Genomic DNA, 19,185 nt, shown 5'->3' on the forward strand with positions numbered 1-19,185 from the left:
GTGTAGCGTTCATAAAACTATTAGTGATATAAACATTTTCTATCACGATAGCAAAGTACACTCCTGGAAATGGAAAAAAGAACACATTGACACCGGTGTGTCAGACCCACCATACTTGCTCCGGACACTGCGAGAGGGCTGTACAAGCAATGATCACACGCACGGCACAGCGGACACACCAGGAACCGCGGTGTTGGCCGTCGAATGGCGCTAGCTGCGCAGCATTTGTGCACCGCCGCCGTCAGTGTCAGCCAGTTTGCCGTGGCATACGGAGCTCCATCGCAGTCTTTAACACTGGTAGCATGCCGCGACAGCGTGGACGTGAACCGTATGTGCAGTTGACGGACTTTGAGCGAGGGCGTATAGTGGGCATGCGGGAGGCCGGGTGGACGTACCGCCGAATTGCTCACCACGTGGGGCGTGAGGTCTCCACAGTACATCGATGTTGTCGCCAGTGGTCGGCGGAAGGTGCACGTGCCCGTCGACCTGGGACCGGACCGCAGCGACGCACGGATGCCCGCCAAGACCGTAGGATCCTACGCAGTGCCGTAGGGGACCGCACCGACACTTCCCAGCAAATTAGGGACACTGTTGCTCCTGAGGTATCGGCGAGGACCATTCGCAACCGTCTCCATGAAGCTGGGCTACGGTCCCGCACACCGTTAGGCCGTCTTCCGCTCACGCCCCAACATCGTGCAGCCCGCCTCCAGTGGTGTCGCGACAGGCGTGAATGGAGGGACGAATGGAGACGTGTCGTCTTCAGCGATGAGAGTCGCTTCTGCCTTGGTGCCAATGATGGTCGTATGCGTGTTTGGCGCCGTGCAGGTGAGCGCCACAATCAGGACTGCATACGACCGAGGCACACAGGGCCAACACCCGGCATCATGGTGTGGGGAGCGATCTCCTACACTGGCCGTACACCACTGGTGATCGTCGAGGGGACACTGAATAGTGCACGGTACATCCAAACCGTCATCGAACCCATCGTTCTACCATTCCTAGACCGGCAAGGGAACTTGCTGTTCCAACAGGACAATGCACGTCCGCATGTATCCCGTGCCACCCAACGTGCTCTAGAAGGTGTAAGTCAACTACCCTGGCCAGCAAGATCTCCGGATCTGTCCCCCATTGAGCATGTTTGGGACTGGATCAAGCGTCGTCTCACGCGGTCTGCACGTCCAGCACGAACGCTGGTCCAACTGAGGCGCCAGGTGGAAATGGCATAGCAAGCCGTTCCACAGGACTACATCCAGCATCTCTACGATCGTCTCCATGGGAGAATAGCAGCCTGCATTGCTGCGAAAGGTGGATATACACTGTACTAGTGCCGACATTGTGCATGCTCTGTTGCCTGTGACTATGTGCCTGTGGTTCTGTCAGTGTGATCATGTGATGTATCTGACCCCAGGAATGTGTCAATAAAGTTTCCCCTTCCTGGGACAATGAATTCACGGTGTTCTTATTTCAATTTCCAGGAGTGTATTTGTATTAACAGATGTCCAGTTTCAATGCTTTATGTATCATCATTACATGGATATACTTAACTACAAATAGAAAGAGATTGTGAATTGTAATATCAAAAGTAGCTAACTGAAAACAAATTATTATTACTGAGAATTTTCTTCTGACTAATAGTACTGCCACAAGTTTCAAGGTCCAGATATAAAAAGTGTTTCTTTATTCTACAATTGGAAATCTGCTGATTGTGATACTGCAACTCTCATTAACATGCTATTCCTATGCAAGAAATTTGTATTTGATTATGGTGCATAGAATGCTGAAGATGGTCATATGTTAATGAAAATACTTTAAGGTCGAGACAGAAAATAATTTATATTACTAACATAATTCCATTTCTATTTGCTTCCTTTGACAGTTAAGTGTCAAACAACTAAATTTTAGAATCACAGTAAGGCATATTAGAGCTATAGCCTTTCACTGAATTATGTCTACTTGGTATAAGTAATTTTCTTTAATTTAAGTTATAATAGTAATTCTGATTTTCGATATGAGTAAAACAAATAACAAAGTGCTAATTTATCATATATAAAATGTGAATACTAAATAGAAAAATTCTTCCCCACATGAAGTTAAATCAAATCTGGTCTTGCCATGATTTACATTGCCCATACATCTCCTCCATAAAATCCAAGATGAATTTCTTCAATCTTTTGTGACAGAATATTAAGAAGACATATGCAAATCAGTTTCTATGAATTGAAAACTAAAAATATAGATAGAATACTTATTTTAAGACGAGAAAATTTTGCCCTGAGTGGCTGCTGTCATCAGAACTATTACAGACCACAGTACAACGAATAAAATCAAAAAGAGTGGGCTTTAATTTCTGTTTGCTTTATATTTTGTATGTAGTACCTCTCTGAATAATCTTGTTAACTTTTTAAACAATTTAGTGAAAAGAGATTGTACTTTTTATCATCCTTCTCATGCGGTAGTGCACAGGGTGATCCCGTGATGGTGTTACGAATTTTCAAGGATGATGGAGAAGGCTAGCTGTATGAATTTGAGGTAAGGGGCCTTGGTCTGGTAATGGTCGAATAGAAAATTATAACTGAAATCGTCCTATGTCTCTGACAGTGGACTTCTTCTGCTTCGGTTTCTTTGCTTTACATAAATTAGAAGGAGGCAGTATTAACTAAAACAAGAAAAAAATTGCACTTCCAGAGTCTGGGTCCCTTACCTCTAATTCATACGTTTACTCTTTACCCCATCGTCCCTAAAAGTTTGTAACATCATCATAGAATCTCACTGTATACGCTACAAACACAGCTATCAAATTTTTATTTTCTGGTTAAAACCAAATTAACAGTACTGTTCTAAAAATGTGAAGTAAGCCATTGAAATAAACTAATGAAGTACAGTAAACCAATACGATTTTTAAGGTGACATAAAAAGAATGTACCACATTCATGCCAGATATTATGTTGTTATCAAAAAAATTTAGGTTGGTAACATTTTTATTGCCACACGATAAAAAATGTATGCAAATGAATTTATCACGCTTAGGATTCTCAAAATGTATTTCCATTTTCATCACGTGTCAGTATTCGATGGAGAAACGACTTTCTTTCGCATCTGACGAGCAGCATTACACAGGTGGTCTTTCGATTTGCTTGCTGTCTTTCATTCATTTAATGCAGAATCCATTTACCCACTTTCTGCATCTTTTCCATAGCTTTCAACCGAAAAGAAAGGGCTTTCTGCTTCACATTCAATTATTCCGCGATTTCTGGTTGAGTATGAGTATCATCATCATCCAATAAGGCCTACAATTCGTATTCTTCGAGCTTTTTTGGTGGTTTCCCACACTTGTCGTTTCTCACGTCAAAATCACTTTTGAATTTCTTGAACCACTCGGAACACCGCGTTCTCCCAAGAGCATGTTCACCGAAAGCTTCAATAAGCATTCGATGCGATTCTGCAGCAGTTCTCTTCAAATGATAACAGAAAACCAATGCTGTCCGCAAATAGTAGTTCGTAGGCACAAAAGTCGTCATGTTTACGGGTTATGTATGGAACATAGGTTACTGTGTGTTGACGTTCGTCGTCAGCGCTGCAGACGCTGCAGACCCTTCTCTGATGGCACACGCCATCTATAGGGAAATTCCGATTTCGTACATCTACATCTGATATGTACTAAAAAATTGCCGTACAAGTTCCTTTACTAATTCAACCATGTCAGTGTATGCTAGATTGGTTGGAAGACATAATTTACCTAACAGCGTAAGTTTTGTGAATGATGAGAGCGGAATGGAGTTGAATAAACATTGTTATTTTCCATTAATTGTTATAAATTTATCTGCTCAACACACAGACGCTACGGTGATATCCACAAAAGGAGGTGCTTCAGATATACTCTATTAGGATAAGTTCCTTCCTCTGTTTTTTTTTTCTGTTTCAGGGTTGGAAAATTTCCTCTCGCCCTGTTGAAAGTAGTTTTAGTGGTATGGAAACTTTGTGTAACTCCTCTTCCAAAACTGAAATTTCATTATCTGATGGAAGGTATAACATTTAAGAATGTATTTTTTACGTTCTAAGATAAGTTGAATCGGAACCTTGTTCATTAAAAAAACTGAGACAATACTGTTGATTGTCTGAACGCGAGCGCGCTCGAGCACACACAAAAGCACACACACACACACACACACACACACACACACACACACACACACACACACACACACACACACGCTGATATTTACAATCACAGATCATAGTTTTTCTGTTAGTAAGAAGCTACAGAAGTAAACTACGTATCAAATGGGCGTTGATTTTGGATGTTTATGTACAGAAATTTTTGTTGATGTATACCTGGAATAAAACTGCTCTTGAAATTCACATTATCAGCATTAGCAGAAGGCACACTCTACCATCTTAATAACTAAAATGTATTGTACAATCTAAATTTACAGTTACTCATTAAATGTCAAATTTGCGTTATGACTTCGTTAACTCGCCATAAGTGCGCAACAAGATGCGCATTCAGTGATTAAACGAAATTGCGTATTTGTGCTAACTACGCTGCCTGGCAAGGAAGTGAAGCACCCAGAGAGAAAGGAAGAAACGAAATGAAACTTCGCGGGTTGTGAGGGTACGTGTGTTACTTCAGTGATTATAAAATCGAGTCGAATGTACGAGGAGATTGGAAGTAGGAGCCCACATATTAGTATGCAACTGTGTCTCCTTTGTCCTGGATGCATGCACTGGTTGGGTTCGAAGGCGTGTTATAAAACGGTCGTATCCTCTCAGGAGGCAAACTGACCCACAGCTGTTGTATCTGGTCCTTGATATCCTGCATACCGGCACTGGGATGGAACTGACGTCCGAGCTGGTCCCACACATGTTCTGTCGGGCACGGAGCTGGGGATCTTGCTGGCCACGCGAGTACGTCACCATCTCGAAAACGGTTCATAGAGACATGTGTCATGTGTCGACGAGCATTATCCTGTTGAAAAATGACACCACGAGACTGTTGAATGTTAGCTAACATACGAAGACGCAAGATGTCCAGGACGTTCTGTTGTGCCAACAATTGACCTGAAGCCATATCCTTTGGGTTGCCACACCGTGACACCATGGGTAACACCTCTGTGCCTCTCCAATACTTTAGAAGAGCGTGGCCATTGCCGAGGCCGTCGCCGTATTCGCCAACGATGATCATCCGGGCCAGTGAAGAACGGCGATTCATCGCTGAACACAATGTGACACCATTCAAGATAGTCCATGCTTCTCGGTCACAATACAACTCCAAACGCAGCCGTTTGTATTGTGGTGTTAACAGCAGCCTCCACACGAGACGGAAATTCCCTAGTTCCGCTACTGCTAGTCTTTGACCAATGGTGTGGCATAACATAGAATGTTGAAGCGAGTCCATTACTTGCTCTTGGATGGCATGCATAGATGTGAAGGGATTAATAGGTGTTTAATGCACTACACGGCAATCCTCCTTTTTGGTGGTCAGACTTGCTCGTCTGGAACCATGACGACGAGTATGACTACCCTCAGGTTCCCGTGCAGTTCATCGTTGGGTCACCGTCAAATCCGAATACCCCACAAATCTGGACATTGCACTATTTGACCAGCCGGTCAAATGGGGACCCATACTGAGGGCCGTTTCAAACTCTTGTCAGGTGCTGATAACGCTGTCTCACAAGAGTACCTGACATCTCCGTGTCACTCAGTATCTGACGTTGTTCATGCACCTTATGTATCCCACCAGGCCTGCTGACCACACTAAATGCGAACAACACTAATGAACTCTGGTGGCCGTTCCACCTGCACCAGAGAACTGCATGGCGCTAATGATTTACACACCCGCCGATGGTGTGTACTTCTACGAAGTTACGTTGACATTTGACCATTTCTTCTGAGTACTTAATTTTTGTTAGTTCGGGCAGTGCATAAGGCGTTGTTACTACTACCTACTTTGTACGGTTGCGCTGAAACAACAATTATTTGAATATTTAACTATATGTTGTACATTGTGCCAGTTTGAAATTGGTTGCAGTTTTAATAGCCAACAATGTATGAGACAGTTTTCCATTTCCTGTACCAGTGTGTTGCGATCCTAGTAGCTTGTCTTTGAAGTTCTTAAAAGGCTGCAATCAGGCCGACTTAACAAGAACTCAAAAAACTGGAGCAGTACTCTGAAACAGGTGCTCCAGAAACTTGCGTGCATTTACGTAACCTATTATCTGCACTTTTCCTAGAATATTCCGAAGACATCTAAGTCTCCCGTTTCCATTGCCTGAAATTCATTTACGTTATAACTGCGTTTTACCTCGCTCTTCAGTATTACTCCTTGATATTTGAACAATGTGGCAGAATCCAGACATTTACCACTAATGTTTTATTGGGTACTATATGGTTATTGCTCTTGTTTTATCTTGTATGATTTCACATTTAAGTAGAGCCGCCAGTCGTTGCACCGAGTAGAAATGCGTTTTTTTACAATCATTCAGAGACTAAATTGTCCTTTCGACAGAAGCATCGTCAGACAACTATCTGAGAAAATTGATAATCCTATTCGATAAGCTGCTAATGTGTATTTTGAACATTGATATCCGAATTGTGCTTCCTTAGAACATAGCCGCTATCCGTTTCGTTAATAGAAAAACGTTTGAGCTTTGGGTCATTTCAGCTGTCTACAGTTCCCTTTGTACATATGTACATACATACATAAATACTTGTTCCATAGATCATTAATACGACATTTCGCAATGATGTGGAACGTGTCACTTTAACACAAGTTTCCTTTATACAAAACAGTATTTTTTTATGTTACTACTTCATACCTGAAAATTTATCTATTGAATAGAAGGAATTGTCATTCAGAAATTATTTTAATTTGTTTTTAAATGTTGGTTGCCTATCTGTCAGACTTTAAACGCTGTTTGGCAAAAGACGACAGACTTTTGTAGCAGCATAATTCACGCCTTTCTGTGCCAAAGTCAGTTTTAACCCAGAATAGTGAAGATCATCCTTTCTTCTAGTGTCTTAGCTATGTACTTCACCGTTATTTTTGAACTGGAATGGGTTATTAAAAACCAATTTCATAAGTGAATATTTGTATGAACATCCAGAGTTCCTTAAATAAGTGTCTGCAAGGTGATCCTAGGTGGGCCCCAGCTATTATTTTGATTACATGCTTTTGAGCAATGAATAATTTTTCTCTTAATGATGAATTACTCCAAAATATGACGACATATGAAAGCAGTGGATGAAAATAGGCATATTAGGATAATTTACCGATATGTTTATCACAAAAATTTGCAATAATGCTAATAGTATAACTATCTTAACCTAACCATTTCAGCAGATCATCGATGTGTTTTTCTAGTTCAATTCCTCAGCAGTGCACACAACCAGAAATTTTGAATATTCTGCAACAGACTTCTGTTCATAGTCTATATTTAACAATGGTGTTATGCCATTTACTGTACAGAATTTGAATATACTGTGTTTTTTCAAAATTTAGTGAGAGTCCATTTGCAGAGAACCACTTAATAATTTTCTGAAAGACATTATTTACAATGTCCTCAGCTCATTCTTGTTTGTTGAGTGTTATTACTATACTTGTATCATCACCAAAAAGAACTAGCTTTACATCTTCACGAATACAGGTTGGCAAGTCATTAATATATATTAATAACAATATGGGACCCAAGAATGAACCCTATGGGACACCATTCTTGACACTTCTCCAATTAGAAGACTCTTCTCTGATTTTTGCAGACTATCTGTACTGTTAATTTAAATCTTCTACTTCCAGTTAAATATGAATTAAACCATTTGTGCACTGCTCCACTTATACCACAATACTTGAGCTTATCTAGCACAATTTCATGATTCACACAATCAAAAGCAATTGAGAGATCACGAAATATCCGAATGGGTGATGTTTGGTTATTCAATGTATTTAATATTTGATCAGTGAAAGCATATATAACATTTTCTGTTGAAAAGCCTTTCTGAGAACCAAACTGAAGTTTTGTTAGTACTTCATTTTTACAAATATGTGATGCTGCTCTTGAATACATTACTTTTTCAAGAATTTTGGGAATCTGTCATAAGTGAGATTTGGCAATAGTTGCTAGAATCACACCTATCCCCTTTTTATGCAATGGTTTAACAATAGCGTATTTTAGTCTATCTGGAAAAATTCCGTATTTCAATGAACTTTTACATATGTGGCTGAGAATCCTACTTATCTGTTGGGAACAAGCTTTCAGTACTCTGTAGGAAATGACATCAATTACATGTGAGCTTTTACTTTTGAGTGAACTTATTATTTTCCTAATTTCAGTAGGAGAGGTGGGTTGAATTTCAGTTTTATCAAATTGCATAGGTACTGCCTCTTCCATATACTGCCTTGCATGTTTTAAAGAATAGTTGGTTCCTATTTTCTCTACAACACTTAAAAATGATTATTAAAAATGTTTTATACTTCTGACTTCTTGTTAACAAACTTTTCAATGCGTTTGATAGAAATACACTCTTCCTGTGCTGTTGGTTGCCCTGTTCAACATTATTCCAAATTGTTTTAACTTTATTAACAGATATTATAATCTCAGACATAATACACATACTTCTGGACTTTTTGATAACTTTTCTTGATACAGTGTAGTAGTTTTTATAATGTTTCACTGTTTCTGGATCATTACTCCTCCTAGCTGTTAGATACATTTCCCTTTTCCCTTTACAAGATGTTTTTATCCCTTTAGTAAGCCATGGCTTAAGCCATGGCTTTCTTTCAAGTATACTTCTCTGTCTTCTTAGAGAAAAAGTTTTCAAATATGCTCACAAAAGTTTCATGAAATAGGTTAAATTTTAAATTAGCATCACGTTCCCTGTAAACATCATCCCAATCTAACTGTTGCAAGCGTTCTCTAAAATTTTAAATTGTAAAATCGTTAATTGAACACACTATTTTGGAGAATTGTTTTGCATTACTGTATCGAGATATTTCATCTACTGTAACTAGCTGTGCATTATGATCAGACAGACCATTCTTAACAGGAAAAGTTTTTATTTGATTTAATTTATCTTGGTCTATAAAAACATTATCAATCAGTGTGCTGCTTTCCTGTACCACCCAAGTAGGAAAATCAATAACTGAAGTCAAATTGAAAGAACCAAGTAATACTTCAAGGCCAAGCTTTCTATCGGACTCTTTCAGAAAATCTACATTGAAATTTCCAAAAACAATAATTTGCTTCCCTCTGTCTGACAGATAGCACAACAAAGAATCCAAGTTTTACAAAAATAGCTGAACATTTCCAGATGGGGACCTACACACGGCTACAATTATAGAAGTATCGTTATTTAGTTTAATCTCACACGCACATGCTTCTGTATGTTGCTCTACACGAAATTTTTTATTAAAAATTTTTTTCACATTCTGGCAGATTTTAACATATATGGGAACTCCTCCTCTCTCCATAGTGTCTTTATTTACAACTGCTGAAAGCTTATATTCACATGCATTTACCATTTCCATAACTGTGACTATATGATGTTCAGACAGGCATAATACATCTATTCCACCCTCAATCTCTAAATGTTCCAAACAAACTAGAAGCTCATCTACGTTGTTTTTCAATCCTCTGATATACTAATGCAATATACCTACATTATTTTTCACTGTGCTTTTATGAGAATCTTGTGACACACTAATATTATTTTTCATTGTACTGTGATGAGACTCTTATGATATTTTAACATCTCTAATACCTGCCTGTCCAAGCTTCTCATTAAGCTTAATTTGAATCAATGTTGGATGATTGGACACTGGTCTTAGCCTAAAAGATAAGTACTCCCATGAGTTTCAGCGCCCCCACCTTAAATATTTTGCTATCATCTCAGTCAATTTACCCTTCCCTTTCCTACTGAGATGCAGGTCATGTCGTGTGAGGTCACACCTACCAATACTATCAACAGGAACCAAACCTACGCCTGGCAAAGTAGCCGCTCCAAGCAGCTGATCTAGCTCCATATTGACCCTCCTGACAGACCTGTTCAGTACCGCATGTAAGAACCAACCAAGCCAACATTTGTATGGTTCGTTGCAGATGCTGTTTTTATCAGTTCACACTCAATATTGTAGCCCTGATCCCTATCAATACTGTTTCCCACTCCATCCACTGCCACAACTTGATCATGCTTTATAAAAGCCTTGCTTAATGATCCTGTATCCTCTATCACTTGGCTAAGACATGCACTGGCTTGAAAATACTTGTGACCCGGTATCTGACACCTAATTTTTCCTGCAAGATCTGTCCAGTGCCTCTTTCACGGCTACTACCTAACAACAGAACTTTCCTCATAATTGTTTTGTAATAAAGCGTGTTATTAATTCAGCAGCTCTCATTTGTGAACATTAACATGCATTAGTACACTGTTCACGCCAGAATTTAATCTGTCACCTACCAAAATATTCTCGTTTGTATCGCTATCTGCCTGAGCCATTAAAAAACAGATTGGATGTTTAGATTCGTTCATTGACTTAACAGAGAACCGGAATCTCTTAGGGTACTATGAAAGATCTTCCATCAAGATCTGACGGGAAATTGTCGTAAGCGTCATGCAGAGTTATGGATGCACAATTTCCTGTTAAGTTTTCATAAACATTCCAGATACAAGTTTTCGAATCATTTCCCAAATCCTATCATTAAGAAAATGTATGACTTCTGTATTACGCTAGTTTGCGTTCAGTCATCTAGAGAGCAATTCGTAATATATTTAAGTTTTGATCATAACTCTTGTACGTCTGTCATCTTCGCACAAAATTTTCTCATTCTGTCTTTTAGGTTTAAGTCAGACATTAACGATAATCTAGGAGTTCTACCAAACACAAACTATCTCTTAGTCTTCTGGATTTTTTCTTTTTTTTCTCTTTGGTGTCCACTGTCACTGTAACAGCATGATATTGATATGGTCGCACGTGTTCGTAACAAGAAAGGCTTAGGTACAGTGCCTGACAAAAAAAGTGAAGCACACAGAAATGGACGAGGACACGAAATGAAACTTCGTGGGCTGAGAGGGTATGTATTTACAGTGATTACAAAATCGAGCCAGATTTGCGAATAACTTTACAGTTTGAGCCCAATCATCAATATGACGTTCCACTCCCTCTCGCCTGAATGTATGAACTCATTCGTTTGGGAAAGGTGTCGAAATGCCGTTGTGTCTTCTCCTGAGGCAAGCTGGCTCACAACTGTTGTAACTGATGCTTTGTATCCTGAATACTGGCACTGCAACGAAGTTGACGTCCGAGCTGGCACCAGACATGTTCAATCGGGAACCAATCTGAGGGTCTTGCTGGCCATGGAAGTACATCAACATCATGCAGATGGTTCGAAGAGCCACGTGCCATTTGTGGAGCTCCGTTGTCCTGTTGAAAATGGCACCACGATTTTGTATTGATTCTTGAAGACAATGTGAAGACATTCGTCAACACCCTCTGCTGATAAAGCTGACTCACACAAATCCGTGGCATCTCCATGTCATTCACAGTGATTACTCAAAATCTGACTGTTGACGCCCTTTAAACATCCCACGTGGCCTGGTAAAAATATGAACAACGCTAACGCACTCTATGGACGCTCTGTCACAGGAAATTGCAACTCTAATCATTTACGCTAAAGAGCCACAGAAACTGGTACACCTGGCAAATATCGTGTAGGACCCCCGCGAGCACGCAGAAGTGCTGCAAAACGATGTGATATGGACTCGACTGCTGTCTGAAGTAATACTGGCGGGTATTGACCCCATGAATCCTGCAGAGCTGTCCGTAAATCCTTAAGAGTACCAGGGGGTGGAGGGTCTTCTGAACAGGCGTTGCAAGGCATCCCAGATATGCTCAATAATGTTCATGCCTGAAGAGTTTGGAGGCAAGCGGAAGTGTTTAAACTCAGAAGAGTGTTCCTGGAGCCACTCTGTAGCAATTCTGGACGTGTGGGGTGTCGCATTGTCCTGCTGCAATAGGCCAACTCCGTCAGAATGTACAATGGACATGAATGGATGCAGGTGACCTGACAGGATTCTTACGTACGTGTCACCTGTCAAAGTCATATCTAGACGTATCAGGGGTCCCATATCACTTCACATGCACACGCCCCACACCATTACAGAGTCTCCAACAGCCTTAACAGTTCCTTGCTGACGTACTGGGACCATGGTTTCATGTGATTTGGCCATACCAGTACACGTCCATCCATTCGATACAATTTGAAATGAGACTCGTCCGGCCAGGCAAAATGTTTCCAGTCATCAACAGTCTAATGCTGGTGCTGAAGGGCCCAGGCGAGACGTAAAGCTTTCTTTCGTGCAGTCATCAATGGTACATGGAGCCGAAGGCCCATATCGATGATGTTTCGTTGAATGGTTCGCACGCTGACACTTGTTGATGGCCCACATTGAAATATGCAGCATTTTGTAGAAGGGTTGCACTTCTGTGACGTTGAACGATTCTCTTCAGTCGTCGTTTGTCCCATTCTTGCAGGATCTTTTTCCGGCAGCAGTGATGTCGAAGATTTATCGGATTCCTGATACTCACGGTACACTCGTGAAATGGTCGTACTGAAAAATCCCCACTTCATCGCTACCTTGCAGACACTTGTAGTCTTATATAGGCGTTGCCGACAGCATCACGGAGTATTCTGCCTGTTTACAAACACTATGGGATCAAAAGTACCTGGACACCCCCAAAAACATACTTTTTTCATGTTACGTGGATTGTGCTGCCAGCTGCTACCAGGTACTCCATATCAGCGACCTCAGTAGCCATTTGACACCGTGAGAGACAGAATGGGGCGCTCCTGGGAACTCACGGACTTTGAACGTGGTCAGGTGATTGGATGTCACTTGTGCCATACGTCTCTGTACCCGAGATTTCCACACTCCTAAACATTCCTAGGTCCACTGTTTCCATATATGATAGGGAAGTGGAAACTTGAAGGGACACGTACAGCACAAAAGCGTACAGGCCGACCTCGTCTGTTGACTGACAGAGACCGCCGACGGTTGGAAAGGGTCCTAATGTGTAATAGGCCGACATCTATTCAGACTGTCACACAGGAATTCCGAACTGCATCAGGATCCACTGCAAGTACTGCGAAAGTTGGATTTTATGGTCGAGCGGCTGCTCATAAGCTACACATTGCGCCGGTAAATGCCAAACGACGCCTCGCTTGGTGCAAGGAGCGTAAACATGGGCCAACTGAACAGTGGAAAAACGTTGTGTGGAGTGACGAATCATGGTACACAGCGTGGCGATCCGATGGCAGGGTGTGGGTATGGTGAATGCCCGGTGAACGTCATCTGGAAATTTGTGGTAAGGTCTTATGGGACCAAACTGCTGAGGTCATCGGTCCCTAAGCTTACACACTACTTAATCTAACTTAAATTAACATACGCTAAGGACGACGCACACATCCATACCCGAGGGAGAACTTGAACCTCCGACGGGGGGAGCTGCGCGAACCGTGACAAGACGCCTGGGACCGCGCGGCTACCACGCGCGGTGAACGTCATTTGCCAGTGCGTGTAGTGCCAACAGTAAAATTCGGAGGCGGTGGTGTTATGGCGTGGTCATGTTTTTCATGGAGAGGGCTTGCACCCCTTGTTTTGCGTGGCACTATCACAGCACAGGCCTATATTGATGTTATAAACACCATCTTGCTTCCAACTGTTGAAGAGCAATTCGAGGATGGCGAAAGCATCTTTCAGCACCATCGAGCACCTGTTCATAATGCACGACCTGTGGCGGAGTGGTTACATGACAATAATATCCCTGTAATGGACTGGCCTGCACAGAGTCCTGACCTGAAGCCTATAGAACACCTTTGGGAGATTTTGGAACGCCGACTTCGTGTCAGGTCTCACCGACCGACATCGACACCACTCCTCAGTGCAGCACTGCATGAAGAATGGGCTGCCATTCCCCAAGAAATCTTCCAGCACCTGATTGAACGTGTGCCTGCCAGAATGGAAGCTGTCATCAAGGCTAAGGGTAGGCCAACATCATATTGAATTCGAGCAGTACCGATGGAGGGCGCCACGAAGTTGTAAGTCATTTTCAGTCAGATGTCCGGGTACTTTTGATCACAAAGTGTATGTCTGTATTTGAACATGCGTGCCTATATCAAGTTTTTGGTGCTTCAGTGTAGATTCCCGTCGATGGCGTGAACGTGTACAAAGCTACATTAGTATCCGACAGTGTCTTCTGGTTGCGTCACTTTTCTTGTCAGGCAGTGTATTTCTTTCACGGATGGGATATCGGTCCTTTGGTTTGACTTAGTTGTCTGGTACAATATTTTGTATTGGAAGAACATGTTGTCCCTGCCGCTATTATTAGTGTGCGCGGTTTCCGCAGTCGACACTAGGCAGACTAAAGTCACGCTTACTAATGGCGTATGACTTGGGTATTTCCGCGCTATCGCTCTTAGACTGTCACTGAGTCATTCGCCGAATGATGTGCTGAATCTGGCTGTCAGTATAGCTGTCTTGTAATTAAGTTCACCTGCTCTAATCGCAGATGTTATCGAAGACGACATTATTTTCCAATAATGACCACGACATCGACAAAAGGAGATCGAGTATCCTTTAATCCAGTTTCATTCAAGCCAGCCTGATCCACGGGATTGCCAGCAAAGATATAAATTTCACCTACAGCCGATTTAGTGGGCCGTAAAAGGCAAGTGAGCTATTGCAGTGCTACGCAATGCTCATAAATCATGTTGTATTTTGCTTGCTTTATACTGCTCGGTTGCGTGGTGGAAATGTCAGCAGCTAAGGGATACAAATGGTCGACAGTAATATTGACGTACTGTGGTCCACAACTTTCACGCTGTGTGCTGCAACAACCGTATGTCGCAGGGAACCTCTGGAGAATGTTCTTCATAGCCACTCGCCACTCGCCGTCTTTGCATATTTGACGGTGCATTTGTCGAGTAACACACCCCATGAGGACAGCACATGCTGACACGTCCGTTGATGTAATGTAATGGGAAGAAATATTTGTTCGCTTCTCAAGTCGTCATTGCACCTCTGCTGTGAACTTCCCTACCGGTTGTCGCCTAGTTTGCTGTACAGAGCATCCAAGGTTTCGACGACCACTCTGTTAGGTGGTTCTTGATCATCGAACACCTTGTTTTCTTTGAGACGTTTCACCACCATTCATCTCCTATCATCGGGGGCTGATGATGGGAGCATTTGGACACCTGACAGTCCTTACTGCAATACGTGTTCTAAATCGTAGAGTTATCTGCATCTGCTTTTTTGTCAAAGTCATGTTAATCAGTAGCTTTTTCAATTACCTACACATAAAGTTGAAAGAATGAATTCGCTACGTATAGCACAACAATTATAAAAGTTCATGCCACGTTATGGACTGTCCAGATGCTGTGGAGGAATGGCCATAATTTTCTGAGTGGCCAAAGTAAATAGACAAAAGTGAAACAATCTCATTTTGTGTCTTCATTCTTAAACTATGCTTTGAATGCATCAACTAATCTCAAACCGCTGTAAAGTAATTTGCAGGAGTCATTTACGCGTTCCATAAGGGAATACTACATCCTGGTATTTTAAAACAAATTTAAAATATTCCCTCCACAAAACATTCTCCATCTCAATTTAAAGCTAATTTAATAGAACGTCCACTATGTATTACTCGTTCTTCGAAAGTTTTTTCTGTCGAAATATTTGTTTTTTCCTTTCCTCAAAATAAAGCATGTCTTTCTTTAAAGTACCTTCTGATGCTTGTAACTGGATACTACTTCAGTCTTCTACATTTGTAGTTGCATCTTATCTTCAAGTATCACTCCTCATCCTTGTAAAGCACAAGTCCCGTCAGTGTGACCGTAACCTTAACCGAAGGCAGAAGCTCTATTATTTAAAATATACTGGGAACATACATTTCATGATAACTATGAGAAGATGTGAATGTGACTACAATCAGACGAAGGCCACTAAAATAACAACACTAGTCATAAAATATTTCTAGAACAGACTTGCAAGAGACAATCACACAAACTATTTATTTATGTAAGAAAATGAAACACCTGCAGCCCTCCTTATGATGTCATTTATTGTGTGGCCACCAGTTTCGGCGCTTTGGTGCACCATCTTCAGACCTTAGCTGATGCTGAAGGGGTTAACACTACGAGGCATCAGTAGCCAACGTAACTCGTTTACGCAGACTACTTGTAACTACGATGTTGTCTCTCCAAAAAAGTTGACAGTTGATGGTTGGAGAGACAACATCACAGATACATGTAGTCTGCGTAAACCAGTTATTTTGGCCACAGTAGCATTGTGTATACGGATGGTGTTAACCTCAGCTAAGGTCTGAACGTGGTGCACTGAAACGCCGAAACTGGTAGCCACACAATAAATGACATCATAAGGATGGCTGTAGGTGTTTCATTTTCTTAAATAAGTGAACGTCCGAAGTCTCCCAGACCTCCAGTCACAAAGATGGACATACAAAAACTATTTTTGACTCACAAACAGTTTAAATTGGTGACGAATGAGAGAATGAGAATGCAAAAGTTGAATCAAAGCAAATTAGTTTCCTGTGTTTAAATCGGGAGTGGACTGTTACCAAAAACGTTAATATTACCATTATTAGAGACTGGAAGGGGATGCATAATAACAATGAAATGAGCCTCAAACAAATTTGATCTTTCTTGTGGGCCTTTTAAGATGATGCATGCTGAATCAGGGTTTTGCACATAAAACCTAATCCGAAGAAATTATTTGTTTACCGAAGACCGTAGTGTGACTGGAGATTGAGTAGCTTGATAGCTCAGGACTACACACATCTCACAGTTTCAAGCTAAAAACGAAGCTACGTAGGAATACCATTGTAATTGATAAAATATTATAAATAATTAACATATTCCTGCAACATCAGGTCTCCATCACATTTGTAATAGACACCTTACATAAGGTCCAGTGATATCCAATCAATAATTTTCTGCTAGATTTAAAGCCAAAAGTTGTGTGAAATAATGTTACTGTTGACAATGACAAATAGCAACGAATAATGGAGCTGAACGAAGAAGCTAGATCAGAATATCGTCAACACAAATAAGCAACATGATAAGTTAAATTGTATCGGCAAAACGAAAACATACGTGTTTGATTTTAATTAGAAAGCAAATATTAGGAAAGTGCATTTTACTGGGTAAAACAATAAAGCAAATTGTGAAAATATCCTGGAACAACAAGAAAAGATAATCACTATTAAAAGCAAACGTTCTCAATAAAATTAATCAGTGGTGTCAATAAATGGTCTGTGGGACGTCAGAAGATAATGCCTGCATTTTGAGACAAAAAACAAGAATTTATTTTTTGCATAGATGTTTGAATAACTCGGATTCTGATCCCACTCTACTGTCACTGGGCCACCTATCTTCACTCGACCTACCTATCCCTACATTTATCCACTTTTTTATGTTGAATTCAACTTTCCCCGTCACTACTCATTTCCGTCATTCTTGTTCATACGCCCCTAATGTGTTCCTCTTTATTCATTCACTTTTATTGGCCACTGGAATGAATTATAAAGGGTTATTCGAAAACATGAAGAGCAGTCAAATAAAATCCGAAAACCCGCCACAACAGAAGAATGGAATGGTTCCATTCAAAAGCAATCAGCACACCCACTAATACAGTTACCTCACTGGGTGACGACACGATCAATTCCTGTTTCGTAGGACGCGGTCAGCCGCTGAGGGATCTACAACCGCGTCCACTCTTTCACTTCCCCGCCCGACTGAAACCAATGTCTACGCATGTCTTTCTTCTGGGCACCAAAGACGTGAATTTTCACGATGGAAGATCCGGACTGTGCGGAGGATTTTGCAGTATTTCCCTATCAAATCTGAAGCGTAGCCTTCGTCCGATTGGCAGTATGGCTGCGGGAGTTATCGTGGAGCAGAATGGTTTAGCCCTACAGTATTCCTGGTCATTTTGACTTTATAACGTGTCGCATTTTCTGCCAAGTGTCTTCATAGCACTGCGCATTGATTTTGGTTCGACACTCGAGAAAAATCGACGAGCAGAGGGCCGCTACAATCGAAGAAGAACTTACGCGAACAGTTTCGGGTTACTTGGAGGGCGGAGGGGGGGGGGCGAGGGGGGGAGATGTTGGACATTTCCAATGTTGGCTTTGTCATTTGCCCCGGGCTCGAAATGGTGGTACATACAACGTTTCGTCCCCTGTAACGATACGGGACAGAAACACATGCCCTTCCTCGTGGTACCACAGCAGATGAATCAGACTTGAAGCCATTCTGTCCATCTTCTCCCCCTACGTCACGTTATGCGGCACCCATTGCCCGAACATTTGGCGGTAATGCAAGTAGTCTTTGATGATGGCATAAACGGAGCGATGGCTGATGCAGAGCTGAACACGAATTTCTTCCTCCGTGATTCGTCGGTCTACTCGAGTAAGGCTATCAATCCGCCCCATCAGATCAGGGGATAATGGCTAGATGGACCTCTCTTGGCGCCGATTGTCTTGCATTGAAGAGCCCCTTCTCGGAAACTACTCTGCCACTCGTGTATACACCTCAGAGACATGCAGTGTCCACCGTACACAGCGGACATGCGACTGTGAATTTCGCTTATGCCAGCAAATTCAGCCACCAGAAAACGAACCACACCTCTCTGCTCCTTTGCTTGCCTCAATGTCAGCAGATGGGCGGACACGATAGACTAGTCCGCCAACAATCAACGTGACAACCGATCATCTGTATGCACCGGTGAAGTGGCACTATGCCGTTCCCCAGCCAGAGCGGTGACAGTATCGAAACGTAACAACAGTGGGACCATCTATGGTGCGGTATATGCATTATGGCTGGAGTTCCAGTCTCATTTGACAGACACTTATACCTCTGGGATTTCAGAAGAAGCCTGCATAAAAAACTACGAGACATACAGAAAAATGACACCAGTCGATACAGCATCTCTCCAAGTCTCGATTCATAATATGCTCCGTGATGACATACCTACAGTGCGTATCACTAAGGAGTATGCGTGTAAGAACATGTGAAAAAATTATTCGCTCCATATTGTTACAGGTAATTCGCTTGAACCTGCGGATAGACAACCCAAGGAACAGATCTCCAAAAGGTGGCGGAGGGGGTCAGCATCAAC

General features: G+C 41.8%; 1 protein-coding gene across 2 annotated transcripts in view; it reads right to left on the reverse strand.

Annotated features, from left to right (window-relative positions):
- The window catches only part of LOC126183770 (uncharacterized), a 675,939-nt gene that overhangs the window by 498,143 nt on the left and 158,611 nt on the right, over positions 1-19,185 (reverse strand). The window lies entirely within an intron of this gene.

The sequence above is a fragment of the Schistocerca cancellata genome, chromosome 4, assembly GCF_023864275.1.
Source record: "Schistocerca cancellata isolate TAMUIC-IGC-003103 chromosome 4, iqSchCanc2.1, whole genome shotgun sequence".
NCBI lineage: Eukaryota > Metazoa > Arthropoda > Insecta > Orthoptera > Acrididae > Schistocerca > Schistocerca cancellata.